We start from the raw sequence: 11,644 nt of genomic DNA on the forward strand, positions 1-11,644 counted from the left end.
TTGTTCATGCTTGTCACTATTTCAAATTTACACCATTCAGAAAACCCCACAGGAGGCACACAGAGAGGCATACTTATTATCATATTGCCAATTTAATTTTTATATTTTGATATATTCTTTATTATTCCTTTTAAATGTGCTTTATTTTATTGAGTCATTTTTAAGCATTATTCTGGAAAAGGACCCACGGGCATCACGGACATCCAAAGATGCCAGGGCTGATGATAGCCTAGGCCTCTCACCAGCAGATGACTTTTGTTTGTGATGATAAAGTCTAACCTCACTCTGTAGGGAAACCTGTGTGTTTAGGTGGTTGGATGCTGGGTTTTGTGCCATGGGTTAAAGTAATCAGAATCACCCAGGGAAGTTTTACAACGGGCTGGAAAGTTGAGGTGACATTTAAACCGTGAGGTCCCACTGATAAGAGTTTAGTGACCAAGTGCTCTGAATAAAAGCTTACTGGACATTATGCTTGCTTGGACAAAAGGCACTTAGACCAAGGACAGCATGGTCATAGTCGAGAGCTCTGTCATTGGATTAAGGAGTTTTGAAGCCTTGAAAACAAGTGGGGGATGGTCAGTCTGCAGCTGGAATTATTACCAACCTTCCTATCCTCATAGAATTACACTTCATGGAATTTTTTTCTGACATAAACGGCAACTTATTCAAAATAGACAAGTGATTATTTTTGAATTGCAATTCATAGATCAAACCCTTTTCCCTTTTGAGTAGGCGCCTCTCAAAAAAGATACACAAGTGACAAGCAAGCACATGAAAAGGACCCAACATCATCAGTCATTAGGAAAATACAAATTAAAACCAAATTGAAATAGCACTGCACCGATTAAAATAAATACAATTAAAATGGCTGATATTTCCTAATGTTGACAAAAAACCAATCCACGGGAGTTATGGTTGGAAGTGCAAATGGTACATCTACTGTGGAAAATTGTCAGCTTCTTATAAAGTTCAAGTTATACGCCTCCCCTATAACCCAGTAATTCACTCCTTCGTATTTACGCAAGAGACATGAAAGCATATCTGCAGAAATGCAAAATAATGTTAAAAGCAGCTTTATTTATAATAGCCTAAATATAGAATAAATTCAAATGTCCATCAAGAAGGGAATGTGAATGAACGAGTTGTAGTACCTCCATACAATGGAATGCTCTTCAGCAATGAAAATGTGTGAACTAGAGATACAGGCCACAGCATGGATGTGTTTCACAGGCATTAAGATGAGTGAAAGAAGGAAACACTGCAGAATGAATACTGTGTGATTCCATTTACATGAATTCAAAATGTGCCAAAGTTGGCCGGGCATGGTGGCTTACACCTGTAATCCCAGCACTTTGAGAGGCCAAAGCAGGTAGAGACAGCTCCCTCTTCCAGGAGTTCAAGACCAGGCTGGCCAACATGCTGAAACCCTATCTCTACTAAAAATACAAAAATCAGCTGGGTATGGTGGCGCATACCTGTAATTGCAGCTATTCATGAGGCTGAGGCATGAGAATTGCTTGAACCCAGGAGGAGGAGGTTGCAGTGAGCCAAGATGGCACCACTGTACTCCATCCAGCCTGGGTAGCAGAGACTCTACAATGGTGGACAATATCAGGACCGTGCTAACCTCAGATAGTGCAGGGGTGGGTTACTGACTACAAAGAGCACAATGGAGCCTCTGCCTGTCAGGAGGGATCTTTATTGCCTGGGCTACTGTTGGGGCTGGTGGGAGTAACCCTGGCTTGGGATCACTCTCTGTTCCACACAAGCTGAGCTTTGCTAGCACCAGATTCCAGCCTCAGGGGTAGAATGATGCCGCCAATAGGCGCCGCCAGCCCAGGGATTCTAGGAGGGAGGTGAGGTGAGTAGGAAGGAAGGCGCATCCGTGATGTGCTCATGAGCAAGCTGCTGGCTGAGTTTCCCAGAGTGGAGACTTCAGGCTTGGAGTGGGCCTGGGCATCTCCTCTGAGCCCACACAAGGAGCATAGTGGGTCTCCACCAGCTGAGCTCTTCCCTGGGAGAAGCTCAGGGACAACCAGAGAGGCCCATATCCAGGACCTTCAGAGTCTTCTTTCACTTTCCATCCCTGACCCCAAAGTTCAAGACGGTTCCCTCTCAAAGGGGGCCATGTGAGGGGTGTGGTGGGCAGTCAGCATCACTCATAGACTTCCAGAGCCGACCCACCTCTGACCCCTTCCCAATTCCTAGGAATCCTCGGGTCCCACTGAGAGAATAACTGTAGTTATCTTGCCACACAATACAGACCAGTGTTCCACCGCTTCTTTTTCCCCATTATTTATCTCTTAAGGAGACTTTTAGACATTTGTCATCTATTTACTCCTTTCTAAAGAGAAATTGTAATACCCCAGATAAACTGTATATCTGTGCATGTACCCTCTATCCCCAGATAAACTGTGTATCTGTTCATGTACTGTCTATACCCAGATAAACTGTGTATCTGTTCATGTGCTGTCTATCCCCAGATAAACTGTTTATCTGTGCATGTCCCCTCTATCTCCTGATAAACTGTATATATGTTCATGTACCCTCTATCCCCAGATAAACTGTATATCTGTGCACGTCCCCTCTATCCCCAGATGAACTGTGTATCTGTTCACGTCCCCTCTATCCCCAGATGAACTGTGTATCTGTTCACGTCCCCTCTATCCCCAGATGAACTGTGTATCTGTTCACGTCCCCTCTATCCCCAGATGAACTGTGTATCTGTGCACGTCCCCTCTATCCCCAGATGAACTGTGTATCTGTGCACGTCCCCTCTATCCCCAGATGAACTGTGTATCTGTGCACGTCCCCTCTATCCCCAGATGAACTCTGTATCTGTTCATGTCCCCTCTATCCCCAGATACACTCTGTATCTGTTCACGTCCCCTCTATCCCCAGATACACTCTGTATCTGTTCATGTCCCCTCTATTCCCAGATACACTCTGTATCTGTTCATGTCCCCTCTATCCCCAGATAAACTGTGTATCTGTTCATGTACCCTCTATCCCCAGATAAACTGTGTATCTGTGCATGTCCCCTCTATCCCCAGATAAACTGTATATCTGTTCATGTCCCCTCTATCCCCAGATAAACTGTATATCTGTGCATGTACCCTCTATCCCCAGATAAACTCTGTATCTGTTCATGTACCCTCTATCCCCAGACAAACTCTGTATCTGTGTATGTCCCCTCTATCCCCAGATAAACTCTGTATCTGTGTATGTCCCCTCTATCCCCAGATAAACTCTGTATCTGTGCATGTCCCCTCTATCCTCAGATAAACTCTGTATCTGTTCATGTACTCTCTATCCCCAGATAAACTGTATATCTCTGCATGTACCCTCTATTCTCAGATAAACTCTGTATCTCTTCATGTACTCTCTATCCCCAGATAAACTATATCTCTGCATGTACCCTCTATTCTCAGATAAACTCTGTATCTGTGCACGTACCCTCTATCCCCTGATAAACTGTGTATCTGTGCATGTACCCTCTATCCCCAGATAAACTGTGTATCTGTTCATGTACCCTCTATCTGTGGTTTACACGTAAACAGAGCTAACAATTTTTGTCTTATCCTCCCCACAAATCAGTTTGTGCCCCTGTGAGAATGCATGACGTTGATGAAATGGGATGCCATGTTTTAGATTTAGGCCAGAATGAGGGATGACAAAAGTCCCCAGAGGGGCTTAGAACACCAGTCCCAGTGAAGTGGGAATTTGACCCTGCAAAGCGGCTGCAGAGTCTGCATTCCTGCTTGATAACTTGTGCTAGTCCTGTAAAGCCTGAGAGGGACTGTGGCTCAATGTTTCTGTCCTCCTCCCCAAATTCATGTGTTGTCCTCCTAACCTCCAATGTGATATTAGGACTGGGGCCTTGGAAGGTAATTAGGCCATGAGAGTGGAGCCTTCTGATGGGATCGGTACCCTCATTAAAAGACCCAAGAGAGCTTGATTTCTCACTCCCTGCTCTTCACCCTGTGCAGATGCAACGAGAAGATGCCCTTACCAGAACCCAGGTGTGCTGCCGATTATTCAAATATTGTTTTTCTGGAGAAAAAAAGAAAAGCAAATACCAACAAAAATGAGATTTCTTGTTCCCTTCTTGGATTTTAATTGTGCCAAAAGCCGAAACCACATTTTATATCCAGTCCAAAATACAGGAAAAAACATGCCTACAGATGTTGATCTCAGCTTTATTTGTAATAGGATAAAATGCCTTAGTGTTTCACAGTAGAAAACTGGGAAATGACAACCTTTTTATATATAGTATTCTGCAGCCATTAAAAGTGATGTTTCTGAAAAGCTAATAACACTGAAAAATACTTATGTGATAATCTTAGGTTATAATCTAACTTAATTAAAATATTTTAAAAAGCAGGACAAAAATTCAACATTTTGTAGGATTGTTCATACGTTAAAATATGTCTAGAAAATAGAGCCAGAGGAAATAAAATCATTGCCTCAAATTGCCCCAAAGCCCGGGGAACTGCCCATGGCCAGGGAGGGTGAGTCCTGGAAGCCGAGAGGCTGCTGACTCCCAGCCCAGCAGCAGCTGGAACCTCAGCCACCAGTGCCTGGTTTCTCCTTTCATGTTAATCCAGGTCCCAGCGTCTTGTGATTGATGGGAGCAGGGACTCGGGGACTGGCCTCTCCTCTTGGAAGGCAGGAAGATGCTCATGGATGCTGGCCGTGAGGCAGCCTGAGGGCTCTGCAGATCTTTTGTGGGGCTCACACGGGGGCTGGAGCCTCAGCCTCTGAGACCTGAAAATGGAGTTGGCGGGATGGGTGGGGCAGAGAAGAAAGTTCTCGAGATGTCCTGGTTAGTCACCCTGATTCTGGGAAATGCACACTCATGACTGAATCAGGAAGAATCGAGTCTCTTGGCCAGAAATACAAGTCATTATGGCCAGAGAGGAACTAAGCACACACAAATACACATATGTGTGCACCCACAATCACAAGGACCTACGTGCATGATACACACGTGTACATGCACGCTAACTCATTATACATATGAACATGGGTGCACACAACACACCCGTCAACATACACTTATGTACAGATACCCAAATGCACATGTATTGAATCTGATCTCCCTGAATAGGTTAAATCTCTCTTCTTACAGGGCTTTTAGTGTTGGGAACTTTTACTTGATAGCACTTAGTGGTTGATATTTGTGTAATTAGTTGTTGAATGTCTGTTCTACTAGAACGGGGATTAGCCAGCTTTGGCCTGAAGCCTGATTTTGTAAATAAAATGTTATTGGAGGAGATCAGGTGCCTACAGGGTCACATTGCTGTAGATGTGAGTAACTGATCAGGATCAACATATTTTGGTTCATTTGGATGATGAACTTAACAGAGAGCTTCTCTATGCTCTGAAGACTTGCATTTTTAGTGATTTAAGACTTTTTGGGGGCCAGGAAGTGACATATTCTTTGTTATAGGGAAATATTTTTTTTTAAATGCATAAGGAGTTAATGTGAAATACTGTGTTCTTACCAAGTGAAGGCCAAAGGATGTAGAAAGAGCCTCTGTGTAACTTGAGGGATGAGTGGTGGAAGCATCCAGTTACTGCAAAGCATGCCGCCGCGGATCTCAGAAGAATCTGCACGTGTGCAGGGAGCACCACTTTCTCACGGCGGAGGGGAGTGACTGTTCTGCCTTTCTCAGCACTGTGCTCAGCTCAGGGAGGCCCTCCCTAAATGCTAGTTGATGAATGAAGGAGTGAGTCATGAACTATTACATGCTGTGGAGCCTCCTGCTTCTCCCTGTGGGACTGAGAAAGGAGAAATTGACGGGGATGTTGTGACCCTGGCCCCCTTTGCAGCATAGAGCTTGTTACCTTGTGATGTCCCTTCTCCCATCCTCTTGTCCTGTTACAGCCTTAAAAGGACCCAGACCCCCCCACACGGAAAGAGACAGGTACCTTTGCTGGTCAGACAGGGCTGATATTATTTCATGTTTAAATCAAAGGCTTCACAATTGCTCCAACCAATTTGTAAGGTGTCAAAATGCAATGGAAATAGTACATCCCTAGAGACAGAAAACAGATCTGTGGTTGCTAGGGACTGAGCAGAGTGGGGAATGGCAAGTGACTGCTCATGGGTACAGAGCTTCCTTTCAGGGCAACTCACATGCTCTGGAAGGAGACAGCTGATCCAGTGTTGTGAGAACCTAGAGCGACACAATGGCATCCCCAAGGGGCACGGTTCCTGCTCAGCTCCGAGAGAACCTTTGGTGTCCGAAAGCTCCTTAGCGGTTGTCAGTGTTGCTCTGTTCTGTTACATCCACCCTTCTGGGGAAGTTTTGCTGCCTTCCCGGACCTTCCACAGGCAGGGTTATCAATTCACCACAAGAAGACGCTGTCAGGATTCACACCTAGAACCTCAGAGTTTCCTTTTCTTCCTAAGCGGGAAACGCCTGCAGTGAGCAAGAAAAACCAGTGCAATCTCTGGTGTGATTTCTGCTGAATCCTCTTTTAGGAAGAGGAAGTTAATTTTTTGAAAGATTAGAAAAGAGACCTGACTGGGCATGATGGCTCACACCTGTAATCTCAGCACTTTGGGAGGCCGAAGTGGGTGGATCTCCTGAGGTCAGGAGTTCGAGACCAGCCTGGCCAACATGGTGAAACACCATCTCTACTAAAAATACAAAAAAAAATTAGCTGGGCGTGGTAGTGCTCACCTGTAATCCCAGCTACTTAGGAGGCTGAGGCAGAAGAATCGCTTGAGCCTAGGAGGTGGAGGTTGCAGTGAGCAGAGATTATGCCACTACACTCCAGCCTGGGCAACAGAACAAAACTGTCTCAAAAATAAAGAAAGAAAAGAAAAGGAAACCTTCAAAGAGTTTCCTAAACCAAGCCAATTTTGTGCTTTGTGCCTTGATTCATTATCTGTACATGATGCCACAGAAGAGTCAGATCTGTTCCCCAGGTTGAGGCCAAATGTGTTCAAGTTGTGTTTCTCTTACTCCCCTCCGTGAGGAAGAATGCTGGGGAGCTTTGGGAGCTGTGGAGAGTTGCCTGAGATTAAACTTCTTTTTTTCTGGCACAGAAATAGAATTGACACATGGGGAGAAAGTAACAAAAACAGATTTTTAATCAATACAATTACAATGTTGCTAATACATATAGTGATATTTATAAAGCACTAGGCCAGGAACTAGGAAAAATATGTTTTCAATGAGGCCTGTTTAATGCACACAGCAGCTTCTGGAGTGTTTTTACCACTGTTTTGCTGCAGCCTTGAGTGGTCAGTCGGCTGCCCTGAGGCACACAGGTGGCAAATCACAGAGCCGCTGGCGCCTGAGCCAGTGCTTGTCAATGACACTCTGCCCAATGGCATTCACTGCACGTTTTCATTTTCCAGTGGTATGCTGGACCTATCTGAGGATGTGAGATGGGTTACACCTTTTCTAGAGCCACTGGTTTTCCGCATTTACTCATCAGGGCAGCCTCGGTGCTGCTCCAGGCCAAAGGATGTAGAAAGAGCCTCTGTGTAACTTTAGGGATGAGTGGTAGAAGCATCCAGTTAATGCAAAGCAAGCCACCACGGATCTCAGGACAATCTGCAGGTGGGCAGGAAGAACCACTTTCTCACGGTGGAGGGAAGTGACTGTTCTGCCTTTCTTCCAATACATTAAAATTGTCATTTGAATTTTATGAGGTCCCTACATTTGTTGATCTGCAAGTTTCTTCACATTTTAATGTTGCAAGATATCTACATGCAAACATTCTTTATATCTATATGGAGTTTCGTTCTTGCCCAGGCTGGTGTACAACGGTGCAATCTCAGGTCACTGCAAGCTGTGCCTCCTACTGGATTCCAGCGATTCTCCTGCCTCAGCCTCCTGAGTAGCTGGGATTACAGGCATGCACTACCATGCCTGGCTAATTTTGTATTTTTAGTACAGATGCAGTTTCTTCATGTTGGTCTGCTGGTCTTGAACTCCTGACCTCTGGTGATCCACTTGCCTGGGCCTCCCAAAGTTCTGGGATTACAGGCGTGAGCCACTGTTCCCAGCCATAGATATCAATTCTTACTCAGTTCTTGTTGTGGTCAAAAGCGAAGGGAAGGGCAGGATGAGGGGCCCAGCAGCCACATGGGCCAAGTCAGAGGCAGGAGGAGGAGCTGGGATCTGTGACACGTAGGTGGCCTGGGGCAGAGAGAGCAGGTGGGGAGACATCGGGCCAGGAGTGGGGTGGGGAGACATAGGGGCAGGTGGGCTGGCACTGGAGTTTACCATAACTTCTTGATCTTCCCACATTGCTTTTTCAGTTTCCTGGATGATGTTCTACTTGACCTGCCTGTGTCGTCCGTGAATCCTTTCAGGAATTGGCGGGTACGTTTAGTGGGTGGGGGCCCCTCGTCTCTCCCCCACCTCCATTGCTGGGGAGGGACCAGTGGCAGCTGCTGGGGTTGCACTGACCGTTTTGGTTTTCAGGAACTGCGGCGGGCGGCTCTTGGTGTAGAAGAGCTCCATGTTGCAAGAGCTGAAGGATCCTTGTGCTGGGTCGCCTACCACTCCATCGGCAAGCCTGAGGAGCTGGGCTTGTGGTCTTTCCCCAGTACCTGACAAGCCGCCTTGACTGGCCAATGGGAGCAGCCGAGAACTGGGCCAGGGAGCACTGCTGGAGCTGGGTCAGGCTTCCGAAAGGGAAGGACACCTCCTGCGGGGCTGTGTGCACTGGGCACTCCAAGGTTCTTGGAATTGATAGTCATTCTAGGTTTCTTTGCCTTGTCAGTCCTGTTTGTTTCTGTCAGGCTCCGTCTATGGACAGTCCTTTTTAAGGCCCTGGGACTGCAGTTGAGGGAAGCGAGGTTTCCCCGAGTCTCCAGGGGCCTCGAGGTGGGCGAGGGGCCTTTGCTACAAGGGCCCCCTTTCTTCTCCTCCTGCCCCTGGTTCTCTACCTGATCGTCCACCTCCATTGGTTCTTCCGGTTCTTCTGCTCTCACCTCCCTCTTCAGGATCAGGGCTGGCACTTGTAGCAAAGGCATTCGAAGTGGAAACTTGAGTCTTAGACGAGGGATCCTCATGGATCTCTCGTGTACGAAGTGGCGTGCAGACAGCACGGGTTTCTCCCTTGAGGGGGACCTCCAAGCCAATGCAGGCAGGTCCCGCAGTAGGGTGCTTGAGTTCGGGGTGAAATTCGAGCTCGATGGAAAACAAGGCCCAAGACCTCGCGGCAGGTACACGAAGAACTGGGAACCGTGTAGGGCTCACGGGGCAGGCACACGCGCAGGAGCTGCGGAAGCCGGCCAGCCAAAAAGTCCGTATGGACAAGAGGAGACGATTGTGGTTGCTACCGCTGCCAGATCCTGCAGCGGATGAAGGAACACAAATCTGCTTAGGACATTTCCCATAGTACACAAGTTGTGCACGGACAAAAAATCACACCAAGAAATGGAGAGGGTACTCCTGAGTCACCCACTAGTCTGGGTGGGCAGCTGGGCTCTTATGACATCACAATGGGGCTGATGACAGAGCAGGGTGTGGGGCAGTGCACAGGAGCCCAGCAAGGGCACCTACAAGTGGAGTCAAAGGGCAAAGGGCAGGGCTCCCCATCCATCCAGCTGGACCCTCCTGCTCCTGGGGGCAGGTATGTGGCCCTGGATGAGCCCCGCTGTGGAGCTGTGGGGCTGTGGGGCATGTGGGGCTGATCTGCCAGAGCCCTTCCCACTTGGTGCCTGGCCCATGCGCTGGCTGGCACCCAGTGGCCATGTCTTGGCTGGCCTTGTCCCCTGGGTTACAGGACCAGACCCTGCTGGAAGCAAAGTACAGGACTAGCTAGATCCTGCCAGGCTCCCCTAGGGCCTCCTCAGTGCCTCTGTGCCGCCTGGAGCCAGGCCTGCCTTCTCCGTTGTGGTCCTGGCCTCGCCGGGCAGGTTTCCGGAGAGGATGCATGCCCCGGTTTGACTGGCTGCCGCCCCTTACCACTTCCCATCCTGGCGGGCAGGGTCTCCACTTTTTACAAATTTGCCTGAGAACTTTCCTCAGGTCATTTGGGTGATCATGACCCAGCCAGGCATTGAACGCAGGCTGTGGGATTCCACACCTGGCACTCTGACCTGTGTGCCTCCTCATAGTGGATACAGCATGTATTAATTTTCCTGTAGTCCTAGGGTACTTAGCACCATGGCATATCTGTAATAAGCACATGCACACATAGAAGGAGGTCTTCAACACATAAGTTGACCATGGCCCACTCTGGGCTCCAGTCCTCTTCAAAGATGTAGGGCAGGGATCACCAGCTGTCAGCACAGCACCATCCCACATTGCGCTTCTAATGGAGCCTTTCAGCCCAGATGTTCTTTCTCGTCTGGTCGTCTGGTGGTAGGAATCTAAGTACGTAAAGACGATGTTCTAGATCAGCTTTGGTCTATCCTGAAAGAAATTCACCAATGGCCTATTCCATATAGATAAAAGCTAGTTTCTCTAGTCTTTCTGGATGTGTCTAGAAAGCAAGTACATTATTTATTTGCAAGTTATAGTGGATCAGTGTAATGGATTAAAATACAATCAACATAATTTGGTCATTGTGAGCATGCCAGCTGGGTCCACTCTTCACCACACGTTACGATACTCTAGATTTTCTTACAGCCTAGAGAAAGGCATACTGTTGGATGTCTGGACTAGGGAAACCTGTATGAAAAACCATTCGGCCACTCCACATGCTTTTATTAGAGAATTGAAATCATCTGTATTCAAGGTTATCACTAAAAGGTAAGAAGTTACTTTTGTCATTGTGTTAATTGTTTTCTGGTTTTGTAGATATTTTGTTTCCTTCTTTTATTGTTTTCTTTATGGTTTGCTGAGTTTCTGTACTGAGAAGCTTTGATTCCTGTCTTCATTTCATTGACAGAGCTGATGTAATTCTTTCCCTTTGGTTACCCTGTAGCTTACAGTTAAAATTTATAGTTATGATAGACCATTTAAAGCTGATAAAAAGTTGTGATCACACATGAACATGGCTATACTCCCACCACATCCCATGCCAATGCACAAAATTTATACTTTTTGCCATGATTTACATTGTTCTGTATTGTGTATTTGTTAAGAACTGATTGTAAATATAAAAATAAAGGATGTTCAACTTTCTCAAGGGTGATTTGAAAGATTCTGAAGGATCATTTCAGTAATGTACAATTCTCAATTTTTATGTGAATTTACTTTTAACAGTTAGGTTGATAGTGTCCTATGTTTTTATGTATTAGTAGTTATTGTTCTTTCACTTGTGATTGAAGCACTCCCTTAAGCATTTCCTATCAGGCTGGTCTTATGGGGAATTCCGTCAACATTTGCTTGTTTGGGAAAGACTTTCTTTCTTTAATTTCTGGTGGGTAGCTGTGCTAAGTACAGTACTCTTTGCCGACAGATTTCTCATTAGCGCTTTGAATATATAATCCTAATCTCTGAGCCTTCGGGGTTTCTGCTGTGAAAATTCCTGATGGTCATATGGAGACTTGCTTACTTGTGATTTGATGCTTCTTTCTTGCTAATTTTAGAATTTTTTTCTTTATGTTTGACTTTCGACAAATTGATCATAATATGCCTGAGAAAAGACCTTTTTGGCTTGACTATGGATGAAACCCTTGAAGCTTCACAGATCTGGATGTCCCTATCTCTCCCGAGAATTG

At 46.4% G+C, this 11,644-nt stretch overlaps 1 protein-coding gene across 1 annotated transcript in view; it reads left to right on the plus strand.

Annotated features, from left to right (window-relative positions):
• Nucleotides 1–11,109, plus strand: part of LOC100895811 (uncharacterized) — a 56,072-nt gene extending 44,963 nt beyond the window's left edge. The window contains exons 7-8 of the mRNA XM_078345290.1: nt 8,285–8,348; nt 8,451–11,109. The gene's annotated coding sequence lies outside the window, so the exon portion shown is untranslated. The remainder of the gene's footprint in view (nt 1–8,284; nt 8,349–8,450) is intronic.
• Nucleotides 11,110–11,644: the final 535 nt, after the last annotated feature.

Source organism: Callithrix jacchus, chromosome 1, assembly GCF_049354715.1.
Source record: "Callithrix jacchus isolate 240 chromosome 1, calJac240_pri, whole genome shotgun sequence".
NCBI lineage: Eukaryota > Metazoa > Chordata > Mammalia > Primates > Cebidae > Callithrix > Callithrix jacchus.